The 15,731-nt window shown below is 38.7% G+C and overlaps 1 protein-coding gene and 1 long non-coding RNA gene across 2 annotated transcripts in view; one reads left to right on the forward strand and one right to left on the reverse strand.

Moving 5' to 3' along the window:
• LOC105006816 (protein NLRC3-like) overlaps positions 1 to 15,731 on the forward strand; it is a 925,414-nt gene that overhangs the window by 334,336 nt on the left and 575,347 nt on the right. The window lies entirely within an intron of this gene.
• LOC105010238 lies at positions 4,177 to 5,580 on the reverse strand. The gene is made up of 2 exons (XR_004576430.1): positions 5,505 to 5,580; positions 4,177 to 4,920 (listed from the first exon to the last, which is right to left on the reverse strand). It is a non-coding gene; the product is annotated as an uncharacterized LOC105010238 (long non-coding RNA).

Consider the following 15,731-nt stretch of genomic DNA (forward strand, 5'->3'; position numbering starts at 1 on the left):
ACCATAAATTACCAGTAAATTCATTGAAATTCCTACAATGTGATTTTCTGGATTTTTTTCCTAATTTTGTCTCTCATAGTTGAAGTGTACCTATGATGAAAATTACAGGCCTCTCATCTTTTTATGTGGGAGAAACTGCACAATTGATGGCTGACTAAATACTTTTTTGCCCCACTGTATGTTGGCCCCCATCCGGATCCGCATTACTACGATGTGAATACCATGATGTCTAAAGAAAAGATGAGTTTTTGCAATGGTATGCCACTGTTTCCGCAGACCCCTTTGTCATGCAGGATGAAATAAAGGCTTACTGCTTGAATGATGTGGTCATCTTGAGAGAGGGTTGTATGCGCTACAGACTCGAGTTCCTGGAATGTGGTGGTGTTGACCCCTTCCGATCCATTACGAATGCTTCGGCTTGCATGAAAGTCTTTTGCAACCGATTCTTCACCAAGGACACAATTGCATTGGTCCCCTCAGACAACTACAATAATTTGCAGAAGACATTCTCAAACAGCTCAATCAAATGGCTTGAATACATGGCCTCTGCTGAGAATATATACAAACCCGATTCCAAAAAAGGTGGGACACTGTACAAATTGTGAGTAAAAAAGGAATGGAATAATTTACAAATCTCAAACTTATATTTAATTCACAATAGAATATAGATAACATATCGAATGTTGAAAGTGAGACCTTTTGTAATGTCATGCCAAATATTGGCTCTTTTTGGATTTCATGAGAGCTACACATTCCAAAAACGTTGGGACAGGTAGCAATAAGAGGCCGGAAAAGTTAAATGTACAGATTAGGAACAGCTGGAGGACCAATCTGTAACTTATTTTGTCAATTGGCAAAATTATTGGGTATAAAAAGAGCCTCTCAGAGTGACAGTGTCTCTCAGAAGTCAAGATAGTCAGAGGATAACCAATTCCCCCAATGCTGAGAATCTGGAACAATCTCTGTGAGTAAGGGTCAAGGCCGGAAAACCATACTGGATGCCCGTGATCTTTGGGCCCTCAGACGGCACTGCATCACATACAGGAATGATACTGTAATGGGAATCACAACATGGGCTCAGGAATACTTCCAGAAAACATTGTCGGTGAACACAATCCACCGTGCCATTTTCTCTGGGCCAAGGATCATTTAAAATGGACTGTGGCAAAGTGGAAAAGTGTTCTGTGGTCAGACGAATCAAAATTTGAAGTTCATTTTGGAAAACTGGGACGCCATGTCATCCGGACTAAAGAGGACAAGGACAACCCAAGTTGTTATCAGCGCTCAGTTCAGAACCCTGCATCTCTGATGGTATGGGGTTGCATGAGTGCGTGTGGCATGGGCAGCTTACACATCTGGAAAGGCACCATCAATGCTGACAGTTATATCCAAGTTCTAGAACAACATATGCTCCCATCCAGACGTCGTCTCTTTCAGGGAAGACCTTGCATTTTCCAACATGACAATGCCAGACCACATACTGCATCAATTACAATGTCATGGCTGCATAGAAGAAGGATCCGGGTACTAAAATGGCCAGCCTGCAGTCCAGATCTTTCACCCATAGAAAACATTTGGCGCATCATAAAGAGGAAGGTGCGACAAAGAAGACCTAAGACAGTTCAGCAACTAGAAGCCTGTTTTAGACAAGAATGGGACAACATTGATATTCATAAACCTGAGCAACTTGTCTCCTCAGTCCCCAGACGTTTGCAGTCTGTTATAAAAAGAAGAGGGGATGCCACACAGTGGTAAACATGGCCTTGTCCCAACTTTTTTGAGATGTGTTGATGCCATGAAATTTAAAATCAACTTATTTTTCCCTTAAAGTGATACATTTTCTAAGTTGTCATTTATGTTGTATTCTGAATAAAATATTTAAATTTGAAACTTCCACATCAATGCATTCTGTTTTTATTCACAATTGTACAGTGTCCCAACTTTTTTGGAATCGGGTTTGTATATACAGCATGCCCTGAACCGGGGTGAAATGAAAATCTGCGCCTACTTTGTTGATGGATATGCTGAACGTGATGGGGTGTGCACAGCCTATGAATTTCTAGGCTGTTTTCTGACACAGACACCCAAAGTGTCATTGTTCAGTAAGAATCAATCCAGTGACAAAGATTCAGTATGGGTTAATGCACCAACAATAGCTGACAAAGCTAGAGCCTTTAAAAGAACAACACAACGTACATGTTCAATACATATGGGAGTGTGAGTGGAACCGGCTTAAAAACACATCCGCAGATGTACAAACTTTTTTTGAAGACCTTAAATGCTCCAGAGCGCCTTGACCCTCGGGATGCTCTTTTTGGCAGTCGTACCAATGCAATTAATTTGAAGTTTACGGCTCGGGAAGGGGAGACTATTCAGTATAACGATGTCTGTAGTCTTTACCCATTCTGCAACAAGACAAAGACTTATCCGATTGGGCATCCAGACATAATCTTTCAAGATTTCAAACCGCTACACACCTACTTTGGTATTGTTAAGGCTACGGTGTGTCCACCGAAAGGCCTTTATCACCCCGTTTTACCAAACAGGGTCGGCAGTAAGCTGTTCTTTCCCTTGTGTAGATTATGTGCAGAGTCTGAAAACCAGATAACTGATTGTTCACATACTGATTCAGAAAGAGCTTGAACTGATACCTCGGTTTCTATTGAGCTGGTTAAGGCTGTCGAGAAATGTCATTTTTTAGAATATTCAACATCTGGGATTTCACCAGGACAGATAATTATAAGAATCTGTTTGCAGATTACATGAGAACATTCCTGATGTACAAGCAGGAAGCTAGCGGCTTCCCACCATCTGTGTTTGACGACGATTCTAAAGATCAGTATATCCGTGAATATCATGAAAAGGAGAGTGTGCAGCTTGACAAGGAGAACATTTTTGTAAACAGTGCTAGGTGATCTTTGGCTAAATTGGCAATGAATAGTCTTTGGGGTAAGATGGGTGAGCAGACTAACCTTCTGAACACAATGTTAATTACAGATCCGGAGCGGTTTAGCCACTACCCTTTTTCCAGTGAAACAGAAGTTATTCATTTCTCTTTCATCTCAGACACAGTTGCGATGGTACAGTGGCGTTACACAAAACAGACACCAATCAAACCACATAACGGCAACATTTTCATTGCTGCATTCACAACAGCTTATGCTAGACTCGAGTTGTAATCCCTCTTGTATTCTACACAGACACTGATTCAGTGATCTTTGTCACACAACATGGGGATTGGGTGCCCCCACTGGGACCATTCTTGGGTGACTTGACCGATGACCATTGTAAATTTGGAGACACTAACAAGACTGGTTGAACTACTGTTGTGGAAAAAAATATATTCTTGCCAAAAAGGATACAACAACCCAAAAAGATGCAATACCTCGGGAGGTTGTGGATTCAAATTAGACTTTTAATCACCCTCTCATGAACCATAATAAGATCAATGTCTTATGATATGGTGCTAGGAAGCATAGATGGGAATGTGTTCCTAGTGGATAATGGGGTCTATTCTTTAGAACTAGTCTTGTGATCCTTCTTTAGGTTAGCTATCCACCCCCCACAACTTAGTTTTGAGGATACAAGCCAGAGTGTGTTAATTGGATCAAATAAGCTGACCATTGTCAACTTGTTCTGGCAAGATTTAAATGGTCTTCGAAACGGCAAGCGGAGTTAAGCATACAGAAAACTGAGACCTTATTTGAAGTTAATCCAAAATCCCTTATGGGTGAAATACAGAAACAACCACTATCAAATTTCATCTAATTCAGTATCCCAACTGCCTATATAATATAAGGGTGATGGAAGAATCGTATGCTGCTTTAGACTTCTACTATTTTATAATTAGATGTTGTGTCTTTTTACTAATCATTTGCATATGTAATTAGTAGTATTCACTGATTGGCAGAGCACCGTTTTTACAGCGGTTTATGTAGCAGGTGTATGACCTGACAAATATTCCATTTGGATCGAGATGTTAACTGTCCTTGGGTGTTCTCATAAATACACCATGGGAGCATACCAGTTTATGTTTCTTCATTATGTTTTTAACTCACGGACACTCTCTTTCTCTTACCATAGACAGTGAGTGATGGTCTATTCTAGATGATCTTTGAAAACCAGACACAATGCTTTCTCCTGTTTAGTGTAAATGCATAATAAAATCAAAGACCATTGTAGCAAACTTTGATTTAATTTGATTACATTTTTCTTGGGGGACAAATTAAAGTAGATAAGTAGCAAAGAACAGAGGTTCAGTAGTTACATTGATATATCACTTTAAACATCCCAGGTCACCAATACCATTTTACTGTTTTAAAAACACTGGGAATATACAAGATTATTTATCAATATTGTATCATCTACATGTTTCTAAGCTCATGTACATACAAACTCTGAACAACAGAGAGGTCTTTAAGAGCTGGCAGACCAGAAGTGTATCTATTTGAATAGATCAAAATGTTCTGCTATCAACAAAATTATGCAAATATACTGTTAGATGACATGAGCTCTGAAGAACAAAGTACAGTATGTCCCTATGATCAACACAATAATAGAAATCTACCTGACAGTACTGAATTATTGAAAAGGCACAGAAAACGTACATGCCACTAAGATAAGAATCAGTCCCACCCCCTATGTATGTTTTTGACTTGGTGACAGTGGTTGTCAAGAAATGGCCAACTTCTTGTCTGAATAGTTAGGTCACTCGATGGCCATTTGTTCCTCACGGTCTTGCTTCTCCTGGAGGGCAGGATAAAATTTCTCCAGCTGCTCTTTGACAGCATCATACTCTTTTTTCCACTCTTCTGGGCTGAGAGAGGATGGGCTTATCTCCAGGAACTTGTAAGCATCCTTTGACTGGAGACTAAACATGCCCATGACGCTCTGGCATCCAGATTTAAATGCATCCCAAGCCTATGAAGTAAAACAGGAAAGATACATTAGATTGGGGAAACATGGAATTTGTTATTTTTTGAATAAGCATCTAAATACAGACTGGTGACAAATTAAGGAAATGAATGAATGAAGGGAGGAACATAACGAATGCTGATGTTTCCATCCAGGTGTACTGCATGATACAATTATGCAAATAACGTCCTATAGTGCCCTGTGGCATATATAAAAATGCTGAAAATGCCCAGTTGACTTTGTGTTGGGATCAAGAAGGCATATACGTAAATGTATTTTTCATCCAATATTCAGTTCCGGGCCAATAAGGTGTGTGAATTCAGAAAAACATAGGAGATGAAATAGACGAAACTGAATTTAAATGTTTCTCACTTATGGATAAGAAACAACAATATAAACCCTCCAATTGACATTTCAGAACTGTATTACAATGTTAAGGAGGCTATATTTATATACAAGAGCTTGCCATTTCTTTTGTAAAATAGAAAATGTGCAAGATAATTTATGTATGAAATATGAATCTGTCTGGTCAATGATGACATTTAGTAAAGTAAATGGCAGGTTATACTGGCAAACATTTTGCACTTTACCTTTGAGGCAACTTTCAAGGAAGTATAGAACATTTTCTTAAACTCAGGATCATCAAGTACTTGAACAAGGTGTTCCCCAGCAAAGGTCTTCTGCTCCAAACTGGTCACCATCACCCCAACCTTTTCCCAGAAGGCTTTGAGCTGCAAAAGAATCTGTTGGATCCTGGTGAGGCTGGTTTGAACATCAGCCAGATGGACCGGATCAGGAACACCACCTGGAAAGCAAAGCAGCACTGCCATAGTTACCTCTCAACAGTCTCACAAGAGTTTGACAAATTCTTCAACACAAATGTTTACTGCATTCACAAAATAATGTTATTCTCCACTAGAGAAGTTGTTGGCATAAAAATATGAACTACCACAATGCAGAAAACCATGAAGTCTATTGTTCTTCCTTACCAAGGTCAAATGTGGCTCTTGACAGTTTCATCTGGTTATTTATCAGCTCTGTTTGGACCATCCACTCCCTACTGGTCAAGTCAGACTTTTCCTGCTGAGCCCTATTCAACTTGGTCTTGGCCATCTCAATGGCTGCGTTGTCTTTAGGGTCATTGACCGCCTTCTGGGCCGCATTAATAATCCACCCTAGGAAGGGAATCACGGCAGCAACAATGCCAAACTTGGAATTTCTACTACTGATGTTTTGAACGATATCCTCCAGTTCCTTCTCAGCATTGTTGAGTTGGTCATCGGTCTCTTTCATCTTCACCTGGATGTCATTCAGTTTACGGTTGTAAGTGTCAACAGCCTCCTGCAGAAGCGATTGTTCAGCGGTCATCTTTTTAGTGTCCTCGTCGGTTTTCACTTTGGTTGAAATAACATCACTGGTAGCACTCGCCACCCCATTGTTGAGCTTCTTGTAACTGTAACAGTGTAGTTGGAACACAAAACATGTATGATTGGCCTTGGTCACAGGCATCCACCTACCCCATCTAGTGTGAAAACCACGCCACTTTCATTATATACACACAGAAAGCTTTTCCCCATACCTAGCTACAATGTTGTATAATATGAATGATTATTGTTCATAGTAGGTTTGCATTATAAATGTGGTTTTGTATGTACCTATTTTTACTAGAAATTGACACATTTTCTGTCTTGACATGTTGGCTGAAAGTTTACTTTTTGTTGGGATTTCGTACCTGTTTGGGGTAGAAAAACCTGCACACTTTTTACTTACATGTCAACTATGCGTTCGACTTCTTTGATGATATCATGGATCCATATCCTGGCTTTCCCCAGGAATTGGGTGGCTACTAGAGCATTTCCTTTTTTAACAGCAGCTTTCAGCATAGGGAATAATGTGTTGACCATGTTATCACTAGTGCTAACGCACTGTTAATAAAAACATGTCACACAACAACAATGTCAATGACTATGGCATAACTGTAAACAGCTGTAAACAAACAAAAAAACATTTAGTCAATAATATAGTGTAAGCTATGTCATTTCAATACAAATTAACTGAGATAACGTGTTTGGAAACAGTGTGACTGAAATACCAGCAGAAGCAGAGCCTCAGAGGAGGAGAAGACCATCTGGGTCTCCACAGCATTGGCTCTGATTATTCTCTCCAGAGAGGGGAATTTGGCCAGACACAGGTAAGATATTTTGTACAACAAAGCCGTCTTCTCTGCAGCAGGCAGGATCTCCTTAATGAAATCTGGCCCTTCATAGCTGGATGGAACTACAGCTATGGTAAAATTAAAGAAAATACTTTCTAAGCTGTGGTTAGTGGTTAGGAGAGATATTTCTTTCTACAGTGTACAACAGACAATAAACCAACAACTGCAGAACGGTTTACACACATATCAATATCTGCAATGATATTCATTTTTAATCCTAATATCCTGGAAAAATAGAAGTCTACAGACTAAAGGGATATTTCCCACAATTTGATTGACAATCTGCTAGGTGTTACCTGTCTCAGATTCCATGATGGGTCTCTCTAAACCTGTATTTCCCCTGAGTAAATAATCAAAAGACATAAGTTTATTTAAACTGTCAGATCATAAAGATGTCAGGTTACAAAGTAAAAATGGGAGATCTTACCAACTCTTCTGAAATCTCTGTCTTCAGGTGGTGGTGCTGACCAATGTGTGGTGCTGGGCCTTTTTATTGGTAACTCTGTGGGTCGGGCTGAGAATTAGTTACATATTAACATTCTCTGAAGATTCCATGGAAGTTAGGTTATTCATTTTCATTGTGGAACCTGAACGTTTCACCTACCTGTGTGTTTTAAAAACAATAGCAGTGTTGTAGACATGTATTTATTTAATGATTATGACCGTACTTCTTAGTTCTGTTTCTGTCTCCTGGTATGTGCTCTGACCTGTTTGGGAGTAATTGTGTCGGTAAGACTGCTAACTGTATTCTTACCCTACTCTTATAGTGTCTGCTCCAGACAGTTTTAGGGAACAGTATCTGTTAAGGATGCGTTTGATACATAAAAGATCCTGCTCTCATCCTTTTTCATTGTATTTCTTTGCTATATACAGTAAGAAGGGACTGACCCTGCTGTTTTTTGACTTAGTCCAGCACTGCTGTCAAGAAAGCCTTAATTAGGCAGCATGCAAGGTAAATGTTCAACGAGCGATCTCCCTACAAAAACGCACATATTGAAGGAAATCAGTAACACGAATAGCGGATAATAGAAAGCTAAAACTAACTTGTCAGGCGGTGCTGAGGCAACAACAAGGGGATGCAGGAATAGGAAACGGCAGGAATAGGCGCCGGAACAAACTGAAGCAAAAATCTGAGATATGCAGAATCCTGTTCCAGCAGTATCCATCTTAAGATAGGCTGAACTTGGCTAAACCTAATCTTAGCCCTAACTTTAACCAGTGGTGGAACCATAACCATAACTGTTTGTAACTCCAAAAGCCTGTTTTATGTTTATTTCATTTAAAATTGAATCAGTCATGACCAACGCAATGAACCATGGGGGTTGTAGGTATTCTGTCATCTCTTCAAAATTGTTGCTTTTCACCTGATCTGACCTGATTGACATTTACATTATTGCATTATCATTTGCATTATCACATCAAGTAAATTTTTCTAGGGAAATACTGTAGTAATATTGTACAGATGTTAAATTAAAAGCACTTTGGATGAGCCAGTTTCACTGGAAACATTTGGACAGTTTTGCTTTTTTAATTTTCGATTTCCTCTCCTTCAATTGGACACCCTGACTACTAGCAGCATTGGGCATTTTTAAATAGCAAAACATTTCTCTAGTGAGAGCATGCAGTGAGATGCTTCCTGTGCCCCACTTGGGCCCCTGAAACGTGCCCGCAGCTTTAATTTTTTTATTATTATTATTCTTTTTCTCCGGACCCATTTTCAGAGGCCCGTAACTTGGCCATATATGACTCAATTTGCATGAAACGTTACCTACTTATTGCCATGAGAGGCCTGAAGGGCCTCGTCTATTACTATACCTATACACCCCATGGTGGCGCTGTAGCACTTAGTCAAATGGAACATCAAACAGCTATGAAATGAAATATACTCGTAAATGTGCCTGTCAGGAATGGACAGGAAAATTCCCATAGAGAAAAACCTCTTGGGTGCGCTATAAACATCACCGATGTTTCTCATGATTTTGCTGTTAACAAAAACACACTTAAACGACATCTCCTTCGAAACCGCTGAACAGAATTGGTTGACAGTCAGTGTAAAGGACCACTGGACCATTGTCTTTAAAAGTTATATAAGAAAAGTTGATATCTCAAGCAATAAGGCCTCCATTTTACTTTTGTGAAAAACTCATTAACGACATCTTCTCGGAAACCACTTAACGGATTTGCATGCCGTTTGGTGTGAAGGACCTTTGAACCATTATCTTTCAAAGTTTTATAAGGAAAGTTGATATCTCAAATAGTTTGTCAGCGAATCAGCAAATGAAGTTGAGCTGGGCGAGCCTATGATTTTAGAAGTCCATTAATCCCAAATGGAACATCAAACAGCTACGAAATGAAACATACTCGTACTTTACTCATACATACTTTTTTAATTTAATTATACTTTGTTCGTCATGGCTGAGCCACAAATATTCTGAAACTCTCGTGGCCCAGTTTAAGACCATACATATCAATAGACCACCAACCATGAACATAGTTGCCCTGTTCTCAGAACATAAAATATTAATGTGTTTCATAGAAACATTGCAAAACCTTTGTGTACCACATTTCATGATGTTGTTTCTGATTTGATACACATTACACCTTGTTTGGTTGCATTTTTATGTAGTTGGGCATAATAACTTAGTGTGTGAGAAAATTATGTACACTGTCACCTTACCTGCAGATCCAATATTGAACATGGTACTACCCCTGTCACAAAGACACCCATTCACAGATTGGAATAACTAATAAGATCTGCAACAGCCTCTCCCCAGTAGCTATAATACTGACTGGAGATGAAAAGCCCTGCTTTATATACACACAGGCACACATGCAAACACACATATATACACACAGGCAAACAAACACTGACATACCAACAGATGGTATCTGGAGGTTCCATGGAAGTCACAAAAAAACTTTCCATTGCACGACTTGTAGTCAAAGCACACCCACAGATACAGATACACACACATACACACACCTGCATATCTAACATCTGCATGAACATGGATGGGCAGTATTTATGATACATGAATTTAAAATACGTATTTAAAATACAAAATAGTATTTTGTAATTTGTATTTGATAGGGTTGATGAAAATGGCTTCATATTCTGTATCAAAATATTTCAGTGCTTTGTATTTTGTAGTTTAAAAATAAAGGAAAATACATCATGAAAAATGGTACCTCTGATTGGTGCCAATTTTGTAATTTGCCCAGACCTGTTGAGATCTGAACAGAAAATGTATCCACATTTGAAGAAGGTCAAGGTGAGATACGTGTAGGTTGCCAGCTGTCCATACATTTTTAGCATGAATTGGTCAATTTTTAACAGTCAATGTTAGGTTTTGATGTTCGTTTTAGTAGCATAGACTAAATAGTTTACCCGTTTATGTAATGTTCTAGCTAACTATTTGACCTGAGTTGCTGACCTCACAGTTAAGGTTAGCTTGCTACTTTCAGCGTATGTTGCATTTTCGTCAGTTGTGCACAAAACAAAAAGATTTTCAGTGTTGTGCAACATTGAATTATAATACACTCCCTCTCTCAAACACACCCTCACACTCACACAAAAGTTGCTATCAAGCATTGTCTACTTAATCAACTGAGTCAGTGTACTGGTGAAGGATTAGATCATATAGGCAGATAGATGGAAGGTGCTGGGCCTTTTTATTGATAACTCTGTGGGTCTGGCTGACAATTAGTTATATATTAAAATTCTCTGAAGATTCCATGGAAGTTAAGTTATTCATTTTAATTGTGGAACCTGAACTTTTCACCTACCTGTGTGTTTTAAAAACAATAGCAGTGTTGTAGACATGTATTTATTTAATGATTATGACCGTACTTCTTAGTTCTGTTTCTGTCTCCTGGTATGTGCTCTGACCTGTTTGGGAGTAATTGTGTCGGTAAGACTGCTAACTGTATTCTTACCCTACTCTTATAGTGTCTGCTCCAGACAGTTTTAGGGAGCAGTATCTGTTAAGGATGCGTTTGATACATAAAAGATCCTGCTCTCATCCTTTTTCATTGTATTTCTTTGCTATATACAGTAAGAAGGGACTGACCCTGCTGTTTTTTTGACTTAGTCCAGCACTGCTGTCAAGAAAGCCTTAATTAGGCAGCATGCAAGGAAAATGTCCAACGAGCGATCTCCCTACAAAAACGCACAGATTGAAAGAAATCAGTAACACGAATAGCGGATAATAGAAAGCTAAAACTATCTTGTCAGGCGGTGCTGAGGCAACAACAAGGGGATGCAGGAATAGGAAACGGCAGGAATAGGCGCCGGAACAAACTGAGCAAATCTGAGATATGCAGAATCCTGTTCCAGCAGTATCCATCTTAAGATAGGCTGAACTTGACTAAACCTAATCTTAGCCCTAACTTTAACCAGTGGTGGAACCATAACCATAACTGTTTGTAACTCCAAAAGCCTGTTTTATGTTTATTTCATTTAAAATTGAATCAGTCATGACCAACGCAATGAACCATGGGGGTTGTAGGTATTCTGTCATCTCTTCAAAATTGTTGCTTTTCACCTGATCTGACCTGATTGACATTTACATGTGCATTATCACATCAAGTAAATTTTTCTAGGGAAACACTGTAGTAATATTGTACAGATGTTAAATTAAAAGCACTTTGTAAGAACCAGTTTCACTGGAAACATTTGGACAGTTTTGCTTTTTAAATTTAATTATACTTTGTTCGTCATGGCTGAGCCACAAATATTCTCAAACTTTCGTGGCCCAGTTTAAGCCCATACCTATCAACAGACCACCAACCATGAACATAATTGCCCTGTTCTCAGAACATAAAATATTAATGTTCTATATGTGTTTCATGGAAACATTGCAAGACCTTTGTGTACCACATTTCATGATGTCACTGATGTTACAAAGAAAAGACCTCCATGTTGATGTTGTTTCTGATTTGATACACATTACACCTTGTTTGGTTGCATTTTTATGTAGTTGGGTATAATAACTTAGTGTGTGAGAAAATTATGTACACTGTCACCTTACCTGCAGATCCAATATTGAACATGGTACTACCCCTGTCACAAAGACACCCATTCACAGATTGGAATAACTAATAAGATCTGCAACAGCCTCAACCCCGAAGCTATAATACTGACTGGAGATGAAAAGCCCTGCTTTATATACACACAGGCACACATGCAAACACACATATATACACACAGGCAAACAAACACTGACATACCAACAGATGGTATCTGGAGGTTCCATGGAAGTCACAAAGAACAGTTCCATTGCAAGACTTGTAGTCAAAGCACACCCACAGATACACACACATACACACACCTGCATATCTAACATCTGCATGAACATGGATGGGCAGTATTTATGATACATGAATTTAAAATACGTATTTAAAATACAAAATAGTATTTTGTAATTTGTATTTGATAGGGTTGATGAAAATGGCTTCATATTCTGTATCAAAATATTTCAGTGCTTTGTATTTTGTAGTTTAAAAATACTGTAAAATACATCATGAAAAATGGCACCTCTGATTGGTGCCAATTTTGTAATTTGCCCAGACTTGTTGAGATCAGAACAGAAAATGTATCCACATCTGAAGAAGGTCAAGGTGAGATACGTGTAGGTTGCCAGCTGTCCATACATTTTTAGCATGAATTGGTCAATTTTTAACAGTCAATGTTAAGTTTTGATGTTCGTTTTAGTAGCATAGACTAAATAGTTTACCCGTTTATGTAATGTTCTAGCTAACTATTTGACATGAGTTGCTGACCTCACAGTTAAGGTTAGCTTGCTACTTTCAGCGTATGTTGCATTTTCGTCAGTTGTGCACAAAACAAAAAGATTTTCAGTGTTGTGCAAGATTGAATTATAATACACTCCCTCTCTCTCATACACCCTCACACTCACTCAATCACATGCTCACTCTCTCACCCACACTCACACAAAATGTTGACTGCTTTTGGTAGAACTGTTTTGGAATACCTGGTCTATAGTATTTTCTATTGTAGTTTTCTCTATTGGAGTTTAAGAAAATGTTCTTACTACATTATTAATGTGTATGTGTCCACTATACTTATATTCTACGTCTCGCAATATATTCAGTGGTTGGAGTTGGGTTAATACTCCTTGACAAGAACTATTGCTACTTTCTGATTACGTTTCTGGCTACATTTAAAATCATAACATATTTATAATTTAATAGTTGTTGATAAAGTACTAAAATGTTTGTTTTCAACTTCCAAATAGTTGTCCAATGATTGATAAATTAATAACTGATTGCTAAATGATTGTACACTAATTCAACTAGCTGTTTAGTAAGATCATGATTTTGCATATCATTGCATGAATGGCTGCCTGACACATATAACAATCAAATGATTCATTTCTTAGAAAAAAGTTGCTATGATGTTCAAAGTTCAAAAGGTTGATTTGTCTTTTGCAATAATAAGTTATGGCAATGAAATGCTTGGTTTTCCTACTCCCGACAGTGCAGTTAAAATTTAAAAGTAGCAGTAATTATAATATAAAAATAAGAAGATAACACAAACTATCAATAATAATACTATACAAAAAACATGCATCAATAATAATAACTATACAACTGTACAACCGTAGTGCAATGTAAAAGTGACAGGTGTGCATGATATGATTGGCAGATGAGCATGATATAAAGTAACAGGTATGTGCATGATATAATTGGCAGATGAGCATGATATAAAGTGACAGGTGTGCATGATATGATTAGCAGGTGTGTATGGGACTATGGATGGAAGGGAGGAGGGGTTCCTGAATTGAGCAGCCTTACAGCCAGAGGAAAGAAGCTGTCCTGCAGCCTGTTAGTTTTGGACTGAATACTCCTGTACCTTCTGCCTGACAGCAGCTTGGTAAACAGTCCGTGGCATGGGTGGCTGGGATCTGTAATGATCCTTTTGCTCCTCCTCCTACATCTCTCTGTGTAGAGATCCTGCAGGGATGGCAGGTCAGACATTGTGATGCGCTCTGCTGTTTTAATCACCCTCTGAAGCAGCTGCCATACACTCGTTAGAGCATCTGTAGAAGTTGGTGAGTATCCTGGAATCCATGCCAAATCTCCTTAATCGCCGTAGTGACCTTACCCCGTCTCTATAGGCGGACTCGTCGTTGTCAGTGATCAGGGCTATGATGGTGGTGTCGTCAGCAAACTTAACGATGGTGTTGGAAACATGGGTTGCCAGGTGGTCCAGCCAGTACTGAGAGTCAGTGAGGAGGAGGTTGGGTTGCCCATCCGCACCACCTGGGGTCTGCCCGTCATGAAGTTCAGGATCCATCTGCACATAGTGGGGTCGAGACCCAGATCCCTGAGCTTCACAGCCAGTTTGTGGGGCACCATGGTGTTGAAAGCTGAACTGTAGTCAATGAACAGCATTCTTAACCCTTGTGCGCCCCTCAAATTTACTACCCTTTGGACACCTTTGTTGACAAAAATGTACACGTACAATCGGACAAAAAATATTTATACATTAATATTTTTTTCAGCTATATTTTTCATATATCTCTTAAACAACTTGAAACCTGCTCAAAACAACCAAACATTCAATAATTTTCAGGATTTTAACCCTTTAAATGCCAGCCTGATTGTTTGAATTACCTAATTATTTATTACAAAAAAAAACATTAAAAAAAGTATATTTTCCATATAATAAATAGTAGGGGCATGGGGCTTTGGTGGTGATTAGAGTCTTGGATATGTCAAAGATTAGCAACAAAATGTATTTGATTGCATTAGTATATTTGATGTAGTGCCAGATACTCCCTCTTGACACCTTCGGGGACAAAAATGTCCCACTGACTTCCATTAAAAAATCGTTTTTTATCTCACTGCCATTAGAGTATAAAACCATGCATTCTGTAATGTAAGCATTTCATTTTGAAGAAAAGTAGTGATATTTGAAATTTTGACTGCATTCCATCACACGCGCGCACACACACACGTGCACACACACACACGTCCACACAAAAACTCTTCTACCAGATTCAACTATTTTCCCATTGTAGGCCAATGGATGAAATTATTGTATTATTTTTTAATTTTTAATTTTGAGCCCTGTGACTACCAAGGTGCCCCAAGAGTTTTGGTGTGGACACTTGCGCGCGCGCGCGTGTTTGCACGCGCGTGTGTGCTCACATCTGTATATGTGTGCGCATGTGTGGGTGTGTGTGTTTGTGTGTGTGTGTGTGTGTGTGTGTGGTGGAATACAGTAAACATTTCAAATATCACTACTTTTCTTCAAAATGAAATGCTTACATTACAGAATGCATGGTTTTATACTTTAATGGCAGTGAGATAAAAAAAGTAGTTTTTAATGGAAGTCAATGGGACATTTTTGTCCACGAAGGTGTCAAGAGGGGGCAAAATTCATAAACAGAGTATGAAAGACATGAAAGAGTTAAAGACATTAGATTTAAAAATTTTAACAAAAAATAAGATTTCTGCCAAAAAAAAATCCTACCACACTTCTCCCTTCCAGTCAGTATTCTATGAATATGCTTTTAAACAACACTCTGCAAACAGCCAGCCCTTTCAGCAATGACCTTCTGTTACCCATCTCATG

This window comes from Esox lucius, chromosome 11 (assembly GCF_011004845.1).
Source record: "Esox lucius isolate fEsoLuc1 chromosome 11, fEsoLuc1.pri, whole genome shotgun sequence".
Classification (NCBI taxonomy): domain Eukaryota; kingdom Metazoa; phylum Chordata; class Actinopteri; order Esociformes; family Esocidae; genus Esox; species Esox lucius.